At 31.7% G+C, this 18,556-nt stretch overlaps 1 long non-coding RNA gene across 1 annotated transcript; it reads left to right on the top strand.

Moving 5' to 3' along the window:
- The first annotated feature begins 9,163 nt into the window (after window positions 1-9,163).
- On the top strand, window positions 9,164-13,515 carry LOC111620875. The gene is made up of 3 exons (XR_002755967.1): window positions 9,164-9,645; window positions 10,177-10,357; window positions 13,094-13,515. It is a non-coding gene; the product is annotated as an uncharacterized LOC111620875 (long non-coding RNA).
- Window positions 13,516-18,556: the final 5,041 nt, after the last annotated feature.

An 18,556-nucleotide genomic window follows, 5' to 3' on the forward strand; every position in this document is an offset into this window, starting at 1 on the left:
GAAGGTAAGGTCACCCCCCATTTGCGACAAATATACGAAAAAGAAAAAATTCAAAAATCTTCTATACTCGAATATTCTCTATTTGTTCCTCTTTCTGAACATGTTTTATGGATAAGGAAAGANTAATAATAATAATAATAACCTACAGAATTTCTTGTCTTTACTTTCCTCTTCCTGTTATTATGTTAGGAAGAGGAGTGGAGATGCCCATGTTTCATGGTAGACTATAGTTTCCACAGGGTCAAGTAGGTGCAGATTGGTCAAAATATCCAGGAGTTAATAGGAAGAATTCTCAACATCTCACCCTCACCTGATAAAATCAGGCGAAGGTGGGGTGTTGGGGTTTTATAGTAGCCTACATTTTCCGTAGGCTCTTATGACAATATTGTAATCGTCGCAATTTGACCCTCAAGGTTTTTAAAATTCAAAGCTTTAAGATTCAAACACACACCCACTGATAACTGGGGTATAGAGTGAGCGCGTGTGTGTTGTAGCCTATTTTGTTTAATATCTCGAGATGAGATAAAGATTAAGAAACGAAATTTATATAACTTATATATAAGGAGCATTCGTGCTATTAAATGTTGGTGGTTAATGGTCGAAGGGGTGGGGAGATAGAGGGGTGTCACGTGTCATATCTCGAGAGATATCGGACTTAAGGATGGTTTTACTCATTTTATAATAATTAATAATATAAAAAAATTTATAACAAACTCTCGTAACAGATGGCGCCACAAACAATTTTATTTATTTATTTTTTTAATTTTCGTTTTTAAATTGAACTTAATGAGAAATTTCAAATCTAATTTTAAATTGATTTATAATAGATAAATTTTTAGTAAGGAAAATATTATAGAAAATTTTTAAATAACGTAACATTTCATTAGAGAACGATCACAAAAGGGGGGGCGAAAAACAAGTGCTGTGTTGTTAAGGGTTGAATTAATGCATTTCTTTGAATTTTTCAAGCAAACATGTAGCAAGTTTAATTAAGTGTTCATAAGTTATGTTAGAAGTAAAGAGGAGATTAATCAAATACGATTTATTGCAAATTAAAAGGAATATTTGATTATTTATCATTAGAAAATGAAAGGAATTATTCTAGAATATAAAAGAATAAATGTTGCTTGGTAAATAATTAAAAATACTATTTCGTTAATTGTTCGAAAAACATTATTATTATTTCTAATTTTTTTGTTTTTTACTCAAGAAGCCATTTTGCATTAAAGATTCTACTTAATTTTTACGTATTTCGTGTACGAAAAATTCACATTAAGCAAGGAAGAAGAGAGTTATTTTGTGTGTTGCTATGAATTATAATAATAAAATTATTACGATGTAAGTAATTATTCATTTAAATTATTTTGTTAGGAAATTCATAAAGTAACTACAATTTTAATATTGGAGATTTGAAAATAAAAAAAAATAGTAAGTGATTTCTTAATGTTTTATAACTTTAATGTAATTAAATAAATCTGTAAATTCCGAATGATTGTTTCGTTTTATTTCTTTTTACTGAAATAAAATCAAGAATTTAAACGAAATTTGTAGAAAATGAAAGCAAAATTTGAGCACCTGTTTGATTAATTTGTTGAAAAGGATTAATGCTGTGTTTCGTTACATTATAAACACAATGGAATACGAAGTTACGTATTAATATAATTCTTAGAGAAATTTTAAATTATACCATTTATAATAATTGTTTGTCTGAAAATTTTAATTTACTATCTTAATTAGGCTGCAATTTTCAGATTGCAGACTTATATACATTCCAGCTGTTGTCCGTCCGTTCGTCTGTCCTTCGTTTGTAATAGATAAAAATAGAGACCTGATATGGAAATCTTAGTGGTTATAGGCCTCAATTACAAAACTTCAAATAAAATGGCGGTGATTAAAAATAAAAACTTGTAGCTTATCTGTATACCTTTAAACTCTTTGACCAATCTGCACTAAATATTTCATACTTATCCTCTAGAATCACGCGGAAAATATAGGCTACCATGAAACCTTAACATCCCCTTCTCACCCGATTTTATCCTCCTTATTAATAGGGGGAGGAGTAGACTGTTCGGGTTTCACAATAGACTATATTTTCCAATTGGGCCTAGAAAGTAAGTAAAAAAATTTGGTGCAGATCGATCAAAGATCTAAAGGTTAACGAGGAGGATAAAATCAGTTGAGGGGTGAGATGTTGGGGTTTCGTGGCAGTCTATATTTTTCGCACGATCCTAGAGGGTAAGTATAAAAATTTTAATACAGATCGATCAAAGGGTCTAAGAATTAACTCCTAGACCTTTTGACCGATCTGCATCAAATTTTTATACTTATTCTCTAGGGCCCTGTGGAAACTGTAGTCTACCATGAAACATGGACATCCTCTCTCCTTTTAATTTCATTCCCTCGACACAATGATTATATTGTGATAAGATAAAGTAGACAAACTTATGGTTTTCATTTTAATATTTGTCCTTACTACTTTTCACTCGAGAATACCTGCTAGTTTTAATATAATTAAGTAAATTTTCATATATCAATTGTTATTTTTATATTTGTAGAGGATTTATAATTAAAAAAGAATTTACTAAAACTGTATGACAATTATTTATTTTTACTAGTCCGAAATTAATTTTAAATTTAATTTTCAAATACGAAAATCTTATTCATTAAAATTTAATTTGCATTACGTAAGAATCTCAATAAACAAATAGAGCTATCTTGTGTAAATTTAAAAGAAAATGAAAAATTTTACAGAACAATTATTAAATTGAATCAATGTTGCTTAAAGCAATTTTAAAAAATACATATAAAATAAGATACTTTAACTTTAATAAATTAAATTCTGTTTGTCTGAAAAATTAAATGAAATTTTCCAAAATGATAAAAGCAAATTAGATTCAATGCTCAAGTAATCAAATAAAGAAAATTCTTTTTCTTTTTATTTTATAAATTTTTACTATAATTTATTGATAAATGTAATAATAATAATAATAACCTACAGAATTTCTTGTCTTTACTTTCCTCTTCCTGTTATTATGTTAGGAAGAGGAGTGGAGATGCCCATGTTTCATGGTAGACTATAGTTTCCACAGGGTCAAGTAGGTNAAGCAATTTTATATATTTAGATAATTTGAATAATTGTAGATACAGCCCAACGAATAATACAGTTGAAACAATATTTCTATAATAAAAAGTACAATCGATTCTTGAAAAAATTTCAGTTTTTGTAAGGTAAGTTGTTAATAATAGTAATTTTTTGTCCAATTCGTTAACATAAGAATTATGTTAACTATCGAATAATTTATAAATAATTATTCTCTAATTAATACTCTAAATTATTCTCTAATTAATTTAGTATTTGTATAACAATTCAGTTTAATTCTTTGTGTTTTCTAATATTAGTAATATCAGAACTAATTATCTCTTCTTCGCATTTTTCATTATAAATTATAAATAATGTGTAACAATTGAAACATAGGAGTTAAATTAGTGATTAACTCTAATTAAGGGATTATTTTATATGACTCTCTGTTTTCTTTTTGTTAAATCTAAGTTAATTTTTAATGCTTTAACAGAAACAACGATGAATTGAAATGCATAATACATTATTACACAAGAAAATTATTAATTATACTACCTTTACCACCATTATTTAAATGTTTGGAGGATATTGATATTTAATAAATTTATGGAAACTTATTGTATTTAAAAACACCTTATTTTGATATATATATGATTTTTCACCATGATGATAGATGCGGTTGTCTTCTTATTTTATGGCTTCGTACTACTAACCGATGATTGCCCTTCATTAAATAAATAGCGAATTTTTCACGGGAGACATAAAATAATACGGTGGCATCTACCTGAGAAGAAAAAAATGTAGCTTAAAGCCAAGGTTTCGGAAACTGTCATCCCTATTGTGCTTATTGACAACTTTATCTTCGCGTCGTACATCCACAAGACAAATTACAGCCTTCTCTACATTCCGACTTATCCATTAGACCCCCGTCGATTTGCTTCGGGCCTCATCATGCAAACTTATAATGGCATTCACGTATTCGTCCCATCAAAAATTCGCAAGAGGAGTTAATAAATTCCCAGTATAGAAGTCGTATAATATTTCCGTTTTCTACGGGTGGCCAGGTTAAGTTCTTCCCTTTTTCCCTTTTGCCGGGTAAAGTATGGAAGATTGTTAAAAATCCGTCATGTAGAGCGGCATCGAAGAGATAGGAGGCCTCCTTTAGAGAAGAGAGCCACCCCCGCTGCGCGTGTAATAGTCCTACCTTATTGAAACAGCCTTGAATGTTAGGCAAGAATGGAATACAGATTAGGTAAATAAACATGCTATTATTTACATGCAACCTTTATATCCGTATACACTGCTGAATTAGGAATAACCCGCCGAGAGGAAAATATCTCTTTTCTTTTTTGTGTGGAGGTCTCGTAAAAACATTACGAAAATAACAGTTTTATTCCCTACTCTCATTCATATTTTATATTCAGTAAAAATAAATGGAAATAGCCAACTCAATTCGGGATTTGCCTCGCTTATTATGCCAAGAATAGCTCTTCTACTATACCTTTCATGGGTTGGTTTCTCTTCGTTTATCATTCATTCTCGCAAATTCTTCTTAATTCAACTTTATTAATGCAATTTAATTCCGATTTTATGGTAAAGAATCGACTACGAAGAGTTTACACGATGTAAGTCAAGATTATTTTAAATTAAGAACAGGGAAAGTTGAAATGACCGAAGTTTAGGGTCTAGATTCCTCTCATAGCGTAAAGTCAAAATAAAGATATGGCCTACTTAGAAACATCAGGCAATCTTTTTATTTTCTTAGCCAAAAAATAAATTTTGCTTCGGTTCAACGGGCAATTAGTATGGAAGAATCGTGTGAAAGGTTAGATTTCTTATTCGGTAATTATCATTCATTACACGTCATTGTTTGTGTTTATGCCTCTGCGTGGCGCCGCTTTGGAGATTTACGATCAGAGGGACCATCGCCACAGCCACACAGCGCCAAGTCTACAAATCACTCAAGACAAGCGATGGGACGGCTGATTAAAGCACTTTAAACTCTGCAATTTTTTTCTCCCTTCCTTTCTTTTTTTAACGGGGCGCACACCCTTCGCTTTTTTGGGGAAAAACGCGAGGAAATAAAGACGAATCCTCCCTAAATTATCTCCAACTGTTATAAAATTGTCCATTTTTGAACTTAAACCCATCGTAAAACACCTTCCGTAATTGTTTCCCCGGAATCTCCGGGCAGATTTAATATTTAGTCCGAGATGTTATCGTGTAGAAGTTGAGAAGGTTTCTCTATATTGTAATGAATTGACTGTCCCTCTTTCGGATGGCGATCTTATCTCATAGAAAACAGTGCGACCGTCACGGCGCTTCTCCTATAAAGTTGTCACACAGTCTTAAAGTTTAATGAAGGTTAGAAAGACCCCGAGGTACATTCCATCTTGATGTGGACGTCGGCAGCTATAGATTAATCACTGCAACTAATTTCGTCTTCAGTATATATAAAGTCTAGGCATATATATCAAATGAGATAAGTTCCCTAACACGATTGTCGACTACCGTTGCCCCTTTCCATCCTCCAAAAAAACAAGAAAAAAAAATTAATACCTGAATACTGATAAAAATGAGAAAGTGAGAGACTGTCAAACCTTGTCAACAAGTCTAGAAGAATTATTATTATTTTTTAAAGTATCACCTTTTAATTTATAATACCCTATCCAGGAGCGATTTTAATTTCTTTTTGTATTGATATAAAAAAGCATTAAACTTTTAGATAATTTTAATCTATAAATCTAGAAGGTAAAGGGGATATCCACTCAATCTGTTCTTATTGAACGTTTATAGAAAAATTATATACCGATCGAAGTCTTGAAAGAAAAGGAAACAACTTCGAAAGTTTTCTATAAGCCCAGATCGATCGAGAGATAAAATTCTTTAGTGGATAAGAAGAATTGTGATTCTCTTTAGATTTGAAAATATAAAAGTAAATATTTACAGGCCCATAATAATGTGCAATTAAAAGTTGTATACATTCTTTAAAAAGAAAAAGAAAAAATCTTATGGAATGTCAAGAGTAGCGATTAATTCTCGAGTCGTCCTTTAAAGGGTGAATGTTCTCTTTATATAAGAATAAAAATTTTATTTGTTTGAATAAATTAAAGCTGTAGTTACTACGTTTAAAGGAGAATAACTTTGAATTAATTTGCGCGTGCAATTACTGTTACTGTTGTTTTTATTACTATAATAGCACACCGCTCGTTTTATCGTAACAAATCGCTTGATAAAATCACGATTTTAATTATGATGACTTAATTTTTATATATTATGAATGGTTTTATTATTTAATTTAAAACCTGTTCTGTATATATTACAGTATAAGGCTTTATTATATGTCATTTAACAAATAAAGTTTACATTAGCAAGATACTGAAGATTTTTGCTAGTTTTCTTTTATTTAAAAATAAAATTAAGTTTTTAAATTAGATTTAAAATACGTAAAATTAATTTTTCTACTTTATAGAAAGTATTTATTTAACCAGAAAAAAAATTTAAATGGTTCATTTTGGATTTTTAAACACACAGGAAGCAAACCGAACATAAATTGTTACGAAAATAATGAATGACATAAGAATTTGTAATTTGCTTTAATATTTAAGCCCTCGACTGTCAGCTTCATTTAGTTCAGCTTTTGTATTTATAATAATAAGAAGAGCGTTGTTCAAGGGTCAAACACATTCCATCCTTTTAAATAAGATACATATTGTCTATTCGACCAACCGCACCCCACTGTGTTAATTAGACACGTTTCCCACGTGGTGGCGCTATGTAGTTGCCACATGCACATCGCCACCTAGCAGTGCACACCCCCGCCCTCTAGCGGCAGTCCCGCTGAGTAAACAAGTGAAACTATGCACATCACGTGGACAGAGTAACATCAGGCACATATTGTGCTGTCAGAAGTATAGTGCCTCCACCCTTAACGTACCTGACAGACTCGGGGGTGGAGAAAGTAGTAGATTCACTGATAGATTGGTCACTGTCAGTACAAGGTTTTTTTGCACTTTTAATCCGCAATATATGTGAGTTGGCGTTTAACAAATCAAAGAAATAAAAAGTATTAAATGACTTGAACAATTGCACCCTCTGGCACAGTTTTAAAAAGATTGGATCTGTCAAAACTAATTTTATCACGATTTACATTGTTTTTTTCTAAGCCCCAGAAAAATCATTAAAGCCAAACAACCTGTAAATCATTCCGAATGGAATCAAATCAAATTTGTTGTGGACCAGAGGATCACGACACAAGCCAAACTTCAGCCAGAAACGTGCTCAACACCTTCGGATCATTAGAATAAAGTATTAATGTTGATCTATCGCGTTATTTGTCTAATCTTTGTTTCTTATCTAATAAAATATTTCACAGGGAGAGGAAATGGTTCTTTTCACGAAGCAAACATGTTTAAATTATAAACTTAAGTAGACATGACAAGTTACTTTCTCTAGGCATGAATTCGAAAGTTATAATTTCATAACTGCATTATTTTCCACTCTATTGATTTTTCCATGAGTCACAATTCGCAAATCCTTAGCTTCCTTCCTAATGCAACTATAAAAAAAAGAAAAAAGAAAACAAAGAACGAAATGGAGAGGGAGATTGTTAATGCAGCTGTCGGTATGATAGATCTACAATAGGAAGATATGTCAGAGGGATTAAGAGTAGCAAAAGGAAAAAAATCTGCACCCTGGTGTATTTTTACGGGATACAGGTTGAATAGGCTGAAATAGTTGTAGAACTGAAAAGGTTGGAAGAGTAGTAGTATCTAATCCCTCCATTAGCAGCTGATACCTGCAGCTTGTGTGAATGTTGGTTTTCTGCCCATTAAACAGCCATTAAGTAAGAATCAATTTAGTAGGGAGTGTCACACCTGACAGACCCAGTCAGAATCAGGCAAGCTGTTCCTTCCCATCCCCCCCATGCGTTTGTTTTACTAAGAATCGATACTATTGTTTGTCTGACAGAGAAATATCTGGATGGTGAGTTTTAATATGTTTAACAGATCAGAAGCAAAGATTCTCGGTAAGCAACAAGATGCAAGCTGTTGCTCACATCGGTGCAGGGTCTTACCTGTCTCTATTTAACCGATGGAATAATCCTGTTAAAATTAAGGGATTATACAGATTAATACGTCCTCTCATTTATAGTTTATTTATAAATTAGTAAATTCTCTTCGAAACGATAATTCGAGTAAAGAGCAGCGAATAACTTCAAATAAAGTGAATAATTCCAATAAAGTGCAACTAAGAAAATGCAATTTCTTAAATATAAAGCTGGAAACGTTTTTTTCTGGATTTTTCCGGCATTCTTTATTTGTTTCCATCCCTGATAATTGCTACCATTATCTTTAAGTCTTTCAAATTTGTTCGGGAGATATTAAGTGGGTAGGGCTATATCTCCCGAATCAATGGTCCAATTTTCCTGAAAATTCCTAGAAGCATTTTGCCCTAACACACAAACTTTCATGCAAAATTTCAGAAATTTTCGACCAAAGGCACAGGAGTTATTAAGTTTCAAAGTGGGTGAAAAAAATTGTGCCTCTTACAAACATACTAACATACATACATAGAGAGAAAAATCACTTTCAAGGTCCCCCGAGTTCAAAAATGTAAGATCTTGGGGTGCAAGTTTTTGACCGATCGCCATACTTTCCCTCTGTTATAGCCTATAACAGTCAGGAAAGTAACATAGAACCTACAATACAGAAGTTTAAGCCAAATAAAAAAGCGCAAGAAGAATAATGCAATGAAAGGGATCAATGACCTCGGGCAATTTTTAAATAGAAAATCGCACGAAGACTACACCTGCCAAATTTTTAATACAACATCACCACTCGCAGAAATAAACGTAACAATAGAAGTTTAAAAATAAATTCAAGTGTAAAGAAATGAAAGAAGATTTCTAAAGAACCAGTTCTGTAGTTGCATGAATACGCCTAAAATATTTTTCAGAAAAACATGATTAAAATGCATTATATCGTTAAGGGTTAGAATTGTCTGTAACCTTTTAAAAACCGGCTTGAATAAAAGTATAATAAAATTATTTAGTAGCCTTTGCAAGATTGAGCAGAGGCTTGTCATATGCATCGATACATCAGTGCTATTTCCTAGCAATTGCTGGGAGCCAAAGTGCAAATTCCCATCTGAGAGAAGAAAGAGAAATGTAGGCTGTAAGTGGTGTTGGCAGGCAATAGATCCACTACAAAGACAAAACATCCAGCCAGACGGACGAACTGGAAACATTCTCAAGTTAGATTCTTTTTTATTCTTGGGGTCCAAGATAGTTCCGTTGTCTGAAGAAACAATCTCTCTTCAGTTTTACTCAGAAGATCAATTTCTTTTTTGGAATCAAAGGAAGTATTTGCTTTCTTTCATGAAAATGAAATTCCCAGACTATTAGAATTTAGTTAAAGATAAATCTTTGAAGAAATAGAATCAATAAAGTACTAAACTTGATATCTTTTTATAGGTAAACGGTTTAAATTCGCTTGGTTTTGCTTCGAAAGTATGGTTTTATGTACAGAAAAGAACAACAACAATAATAAAAAAACACAAGAAAAGTAGGGATTCAAATATTAATTTCGACTTTATTAATTTTTAATTAAAGTTTGCTAGAATTATTCCTCGGGATTTATACGTAAAAAAACAATTGAAAAGGGAAAAAATTTGCTTTGTTTTAAATTTAAGCAAGATAAAATTATAGAGAGAAAAAGTAATTTGTTCTTAAAATTAATTCTTTCAGTAGTTTAAATCTAGATTAAGCAAAAAGAGAAGAGATTAATTCCGAGAGAACGAACTTCTCTCTTCTACCTGGCTCTTGTGTTTAATTGCTCCCGTTTTCCCATTCATAGCCATAGAGATAAAATAAAATAAATTCCAAATCAATATCTCAATACTACAGTAAAATGTCTCCTAGCAATCGAAATATATTTTTTTATTTTCATTTTTTTACTTAAATAATCCCTTCCCAATCGAAGTGAAAGGATGGTTTTTCAAAAGTCGTTTTGTAATTTTTTCCCCTTTCTCCTTTAAATCAGAATAGAGAATGCAGGTGTAACAATCTTTACTTTCAAGTTTCATCGGTTTTTCAGGTGGGGTGAAGTTGCCGGAGTCACGTTCTGGAGCATACACGTGACCCGAGAGCTGCAGAGGAGTGGCTGACACAGCCTAATGACCAAGTCGTCAGGGTTGTGGGTAAGAAAATTAAGGGGGTCACTCCGAGAGCGCTCCTACCCTCCCAGACCTCGTGCCCATTGCCCTCCGACCTTTCAGGTGGGTATAGTTTGTTGCCATTTCTAGCTTAGTATGTAGGGTCATCTGTTACAATAAGTATAGGTGGTTTTTTTAGGTGAATGACTGCCGTTTCCTCCCATTTCTATTCTTCAGTGACAACGATTAACTATACGAACACGATTGGATCTTCCTCGACACGAAAAGCACTACTTGTTAGATAATAGTAGAGCTTTTGATTCTCGTTCTTACAAAAGCTTTGTGCTTGTTTAAGAGCTTTGTGTTGATACCGGTTACAGTTTCAAGAATGTTTTTTCACTCTTCCATAATTAAGGACAAGTGCACTGACCGCTCTTTTGTCATTCAAATTTTGAATACAATCTTCTCAATCGAGTAAATCGGAAGTAAATTGTGTAATTTACGTTATAAAATGACTAAATTCCGGTTGAGGCTTCGTACTTAATATTCTCATCACTCTTCCAAAAAGTGTTTTTCCACAAGAATTCCCAACTCGTTAAGCGGTATTAATTAGTATCCATCTAGGAACCAGAATGTCACGCGAGGGGGTTAAGTCACTATTAAAATTCATTACGGACAAGAAACTAAGTGTAAAGAAACAATAAGCCCATACACGCTACTTTCGAACATCGAAAAGACACCAGTTGGTTAATTGCCTTTACAAAACTCTATTCGTTTACGTAGCTTAGATACTGTGACGTCAGTAATTACGTTGTCAGCACCAGTAAATCTTGCCTATCTTTTTCTTCCTAACTCGAGAGGTGGTACTGCATAATAAATGAGTTCGGAAAGTACCTTTTCTGCCTTCTGACCACAAACTTCCCTCAACCAGCCGTTTCTTTATATTGCCAATCTTTAATTCAATTTATATTTTATTCTTGCTTTATTTTTCTTATTTTATTTTTTAATACATAAAGTTTGACGTGTATAATTTAAAAGGCTCAAAATTCATATATTGATAGCTGATAATTTCTAAAGAAACACGGAAGGTGTACTTTTGACATGCTACCATGGCAACCGGTGCACATCCCATACATCAAACATTTTGACAAGCGCCACTACCCCCTTTTGTACACAGAACACGAGAAAGAAGGGAGGAAAAAAAGCTGCAATCTCTACAAAAATTTACAACTGAAAGATAATATTAGTGATGCAAATATTGAAGAAGTATCTCCTGCTTGTTTGTGTTTTGTTAATTTTCTAACCACACAGTCACTTCTATATTTGAAATTTTACTAAATATACAGACGTATATTATCGCTTCCATGTCAATTATAGTGTTTGTTTTTAAAATATTATTTTTAGCAATTTATTGATATTATCAAACTTTTACGTTGCCGTTTTTCGTTATAAATAATATAACGAAATCTATTATACATTATGCTTTCGACATATTTTATGTTACTTATGTATCAAATATATTGGATATACAGTAGAGTATATGTCTTTCTACTATTTCGAATCATCATCTACCTTCTCATATATCGTGCTATTTATCCATTAAGGAACACTATCAATCTAGCGATAAGAAAAATAGCAGATGATGAGGTAAAAGTATGTTCCATACTAAATAAGAGGTTGAATGGCATTAGAAAAAGTGACGTTATTCGAAGAAATTTGAGGTTTTGAGTCTTCTAAAGTTACACGAAAAGCATGCAAGTCACGTAGAACTTAGGAAAAAAAAGAAGAAAATTCTAAAAATCTCGGTTTGCTACTGGACGAAATGTGCTGTCACTGCAAAAGGTAATTTAGCCAAACCCTCTGGTTGGTACATCACTGAGCTTGGAAAAGAGGGCGAAAAAAAGAAAAAGGGGGAAAAAACAAAATACATCGAACGATCAATACACGGGTTTGGAATCGTGGCTTCCTACTAGTCAAAGAATCTAGAATACCTTATTGTAGAATAAAGTTGATAAAACTCTTATCGCAGAATCATGTATAAAACACTTCTGTTTCAGAAAGGTTTCGAACACTTTTAAAATGAAATGTTATATTATATTGCATCTGTAACATCATAAGAGGTATCTGTACTGTATACACTTATCATTTCTCATTCTTAGTGTTATCATACATCTTTCAGTTGAAAAACTGTAATTTATTATTTACTATATGTTCTAGAATTAGAAATAAGTCAGTTTATATTGACAACAATATTGTTAACTTATTAAATCGGATAATTTTATATTTATTTAAGTTTCGAGAATATCAAACATTACACACATATATACATATTTTTTCCTTTATTCGATAAATTTAGCTTTTTTATGTTAATATAAACATAATATATGTAGAAACTAATATGTAAATTAACAATATTGAGTTGATAGATTTGATAATATATAACAATAATTTATTTTGTATTTGATTTATATTTCTATTTCGAAAATAGGACAAATAAATGGTATAAAACATTAATTTATTTTTTTCTAGTTAATTTATTGCACTTTTTAAAAAATAAATATATCCGATAAGAAACTCAAGATTTGGTGGTTGGCATAGAAATAACTGGCATTCTCCCTCTAATTTTNAAAACAATTTCATTTCATTTTAAGCATTCCACTCGAGCGCTTAACAGCGTATTTAACGAATGATTAGTTAATTCTAAACTAATGGTAATTAATCAAAACTTTTAAATTGGCCCATTTTATAAATAGAAATTTGTTTATTCATACTTTTGCAAAAAAAGGGATAAAAGAATTTCGACTCCTTTCAAGTGAAAATCTAGTTCTGCCACTTACATCTGTTTATTTTGAATTCTAGCCATTTTTAAAGTATCTGAAAAGAAAACAGGAGCTGGACATCCGGACATACATCATATTGTCGTCGCGCGGTAGCCAATGTAGATGGAATTCACCATTCACCTTCTAGCTCCTCCGAACGTATGACAGTTTTGTCGCAAGGCTGTAAAGAAATCCTCTTCAACCCCCTGCAGAGTACTGTAGAGAACTCCTACCTTCTAGAAAATCCTCTCTTTGTGCTAGGTAACCATGACGACGGTCCTATACCCAATTTAATATAAAAATACAGTGTGGTGAAAGAAGAAATGGATTGATGCACTATAAAGTATATACCAAGGATTATTCCATGGCTAATACGCTTCTTCATTTTTGTCTTTCTTTTTTCTAAAAGCACCGGTTCAATAGGTGTTTGTGAATATTTCATTTTAACTTTAGAAAATAAAACTTCCCTAAAACAATTTGCACTTGTATTATTGCTTTGTATGACACGAAGGGTATAAATCTCCTTGTCTGTTTGGTTCTTTCATTCCTCTTCTCCACCATCAAAATAATTATAGAAATGTACAAATTCTGTGCTAAATTTCTGCTTATTAGTCTATTGTCATTCCCTGGGGATTTAATTAAAAAAAACTCCACTGTTACTCGTCATAATTATATTAATCTAATCAACAATACGAGATGCCACCAAGCTACGGAAAACAAATGGAATTGAAAAAACAAAAAAATAGGAGTAATTAAATAGATTGAGATGTGTAGAATAAACTGAAAAATTTATTTATAAAGAAGAAAAGTAGCCGGCTTCAATTTTTTAACAGCAAATCGAGTTAAAAATTTTATTAAAGAAATTCAATTTTTAAAATGTCTACGTATAATACTGTATATTTATATAAATATAAAAAATACAGATGCTCTATACCTTATAAATTGTGAAAAAGTTTAGGTTACAGCTTATAAAATAGAGTTGTATTAAGTTAAAAATTTTATAAGTTATGTAGTATACCTTTGGGTGATATCAACTAGAAATTCTTATTTTGCCTGTAGGTAAACTATAAAATCTTATAAAAGTTTAATAATAAAATTATAAATTGTTTATTTTTACATTTTTTCGCCGAATAAATATGAATAATGATATTNATAAAAAAAGAATTTGTATAAAAACATTCTCTATAAGTAAAATAGTGTTTGTTTGTAAAAAAATATTAAAAAAAATATATTTTATAAAAAAGCAGAATCGATAATTTTAGATAGGTAATGATAGTTTGTTTTAATTTTTTAATTTTTTTTTTAAATTTGTAATTTGGATGGAAGTATAAGGCGTTAAGTGTTCTCATCTGTAAAGTTTTCTTGTAAAATTGAACGAGGATAGTTTTTTTTATGTGAAATGTTTTAATTGGAATTTTTTCTGTATCATACTAATTTCTTAAAAAATTAGTTTTCAAACTCGCGAACTCTTATAATACTTTTAAAGTTAACTGAAATTCCTCATATGCATGTTTTTATTTAATTTTTATACATTTTCATCTGGAAATAATTAAATTTTGAACATAACTTAATANTAGAATGTATATTATGACCGAAAAGACCGAAAGTTTATATATACAATAGTTAATCGAGGTGTTCGGTTCGTAAGTTTATATTTGTTCTTGATTTTCATCCATTTAGATCGGGTGTGAAATATGAAATTTGCAGCCCAATTACTTGATTAAAATGGCGTGAAATGAATACAATAATAAAAAAAAAATAAGCGTTAAGTGAATTGAAGAAAAGATTATATATTTTAATCTTTTCAATGATATTATAAGAAAAAGAAAAAAAAAACGAAAGAAGATCTTTAAAAATGGTGGTGCCATTTCACGAATTTTGCCAAAAAACTTGGAAAAAAACATTAAACTGTAATGGGTCGGTATAAGTTTTCAAATGGTGGCGAGGATGGAGAATTTGAAAACAATCGATCTGAAAGTTCGCCAAGTGCTGACAAATGAATGAAATGCATCAACTTCTGTGTCAGCGAGTTCTACCACATTCGTTGTCAATTGCTCGGAATGGGAATCGAAGAAAATTTCCACTAGAAAAAAAAGGATAAAAAAAAAGAAAGAAACACCGCAATGTGAAAGAATTGAATAAAGGAATACGAAAATTGAAAAAGACAGCAATGAAAATGAGCAAACATACCATAACAGATTATTTTCTTCTTCTTCTTCTTCCCTACTGTGACGATATGTTTACAGATAAAATATTAAATGTATAATTCTAGAAGAAACTGGAAAACAAAAATATTTTTGATGTTTTGTTTTCTTTTGAATATACCAAGTTGTGACAACACGCGCTATTCCCTTTGGGCTGCTCCCAGCCATTTTTCCACAGATCTAGAAGTTTTATGGAGAGATGGTAACGTACCTCACGTCGAAAATGATAAATAGAAATTTATTTTCTAAACTCACTTCTCCTTTTTTTTCTCTCCTTCCCTGTTATAGATTCAAAATAGGTATCATAGATGCAACATATCAGTAAACTTGCTATCACAGTTTGGGAATTTCTAGGCGCAAATCGATACGGCGAATAGCCACGTTATAATGGGAAAAAATTTAAGAAAATATAATTTATGTACAAAAAAAAGTGTGATATTTCATATCTTTGTTATAAAAAATTCATATCGACTTTAATATTTTATTTCGTGTTAGTAAATAGGAGCCGATAACACGAATGTATCATATTATTCCGCTCTTACCAATATATTTAATTAGCGTGTAAACTTTAAACATATTAAAAATACGTTTATCGTAATTAGTATTTTCTAAATATTAATTAAAAAGTAAAAATAATTAAAATTAAACATTTACGTCATTCGTAATTTGTGTTTGTCAACTCGAACGTCCTATACTTCACCCTTCTTATTAATATAACCGACTTTTTTTTATTATATCAGAGAATTAATAAAAATCTTCTATCCTAATAAAATATTCACTTCTTCTTGATCATAGTTCGGGAGAGAGTACAATAAGAGCTGTCATCTTCACTGTACGAACCCCTTTCTACTTTTTTTTTTGTTTTTTTATGCTTTTGTCTTTTGACGGCTGCCATGTTATAGCTCGATGACACCGAATTAATCAGAGATTCAAATGCTTTAGTTTGTTGTTAAAGTAGTTCATAGTTTAGCATTTCAGTCGGGGGGAGTCTGCGGGGGAATTGAAAATATCTTCGTATAAATTCATAGTTTGGTTTAGGTTTATTTGGTTATAGCATCGCGGACGATGTCTTCCGGGAAACTGGCTCCAATTTAGGTGTTAAAAACCTGAAAAAACCGGAAAACTCCACGTGTCCAGACGGTTGGAGAGGTACGAACCCACGACCAGTGTTCACTCGGCCACTGGTGAATCCGAATAAACCCATATAGACAGCTTCGTAAGAACGCATAAATGATTACTATTTTTAGTAAAATTGATCAATCAATTGCATATTTCACCCCTCATATCAGAAAAATACCTGTTTTTCGAGAGAAATAACGTAATAGTTTAGTCATAAAACTTTTACTTTTTTCACGTGTGGTACCACCAAAGAAAATATCTTTACCTTTAACATCCGGGTTAAAGAATAAAAAAGTCATATTTTTTCCGTTTTTGCTACAGCAACGATGTCGTAGAACTCAACAGTTTTCCCTTTATTCAGCACTCTCACCTGTTTATATCTCCCAGCTGCACCACACATTACAAAGACGATCAATGACTGAACCACTAACTCGTTGACTAGACGGAGAGGACACTCCGATAAGGTAATCCCACAGGGGATAAGAGATACCAATGAGCTAGATTGTCTTTCTGACCCGTACTATGTTAGTCTGATAACATTAACATTTAGAATTAAACGCTGTTGTAAAGCTACACACAATACATTTTTTTTTTTTTAAATCTGGAGCAACAAGTCTCCTCTTCTACATAACTTCGGAGTGTAAAATTAAACGAATAAAATGCATATTTACGTATGGAAAATTGGATTTCTTATGAGGAAACTTTAATTTTAAAATTATTCTAAAAGAGCAGATGGTAAATTTCCTCCGGGTTATTTATTTAGATATAATTTATGGAGTCGAAAACACTTTCATCAGTTATTTTAATAGATTTGCTGGCTTAATAAATTTCATTTGTTAGAACCTGATGTGGTCATACTGAAATCTTCATAAATGTAGTCAAACCACTTAAAATCTGTGCATAGAGTATTTTTATTTTTCGTGTAAACAATTGTAAATATTTAACTGTGAAGATATCCTCTCTCTCTCTCTCTCTAGTCCTTTGAAGTACAAATATTTGTTTTGTTACGAAGTTTACAAATATTTGATTCCAAGTTTTATAAGAGAAATAGGAAGAGAAGAATCGAATTTCGATGTATATTTTCTTTAATTCTGAAAAAAACACCACTGCTTATTTTTAATATATATTTTCTGCAGCGGGCAACAAGTTAACAATAAAATTGTATCCGAGTAATAAAATTTGCCGTCGACTTTATTAAGAGATTATTGCGATGTTAGCAGAAAGGAAACATTTCCCTCGGGAAGAATATTTATTCACCAAAACGGGCATAAAGAAAAAAAAAAGAGGAACAAGTGTTGCAGTTTACAACTGGTTATACGTCACGACTTCTCTGCATTCTTATGCGCTGTTTAACGATCACCATCTGCACGTTACCATTGGAATTCCTGCAGACATTCGAGCTTACTACAATAAGACATCCGAGCATCTGTCACGAGGTCCCACAGCTTTGGTAAATTGTACTGTACTGGAGAGAGGGTGGGTCGAGGCATTTCGGGATGTAAAAAGGGGTAGAGTCACGTGCCGGGTCACCACGAGGTCGCAGAGGCGTGGAGCGGTTTGTGAATAGAGTTGCTGGGTGAGTGACCGCTCCTTGTCATCTCGTGATATGTTCGGAAGCGTGACGAACGTGACAAGTTCGGAAGCGTGACGGACGTCAAAATTGTTTACTAGATTTATTAGGTTAACACTTATCGGACTTTACCGTATGAAAATTTGCACGAAATTTTTCTTCAAACGGAAAATATTAATGATAGCAGTTGTAGAAACCGTGTTTTCCCCTTCATTCTTATAGAAAATTAAAAATATTCAAATTTATGCATAAAATTTGAATATATTATTTTTTCTTTCCTATCGTAGTTTTATTCATAATCGTTTATAAGAGAACATTTATAATGGTAAGTGAAATGGTTTTAAACTGGCAGCAAGATGGAAAAAAGAAGAGAGAGTTAACCTTAGATGGAAGGACATTTTTTACCTTACACCTAAGGTTGGATGATCTTTGAAGATGTATCATTGATTTTCCTTTACTCCTGAAAGGATAGGAATCTTTAAGGTAAGACACAAGCTACTGTTTAATCGAGATTTCATCTAGAACGTGTCGCTAACGCCAACACGTAAAGGCGTTACTAACACAACCTTAATAGATTAATGGACGTAACTTACAATTTTTCAATTCTTAA

Source organism: Centruroides sculpturatus, unplaced genomic scaffold, assembly GCF_000671375.1.
Source record: "Centruroides sculpturatus isolate CEXI.00-Female unplaced genomic scaffold, Cexi_2.0 scaffold17, whole genome shotgun sequence".
Classification (NCBI taxonomy): Eukaryota; Metazoa; Arthropoda; class Arachnida; order Scorpiones; family Buthidae; genus Centruroides; species Centruroides sculpturatus.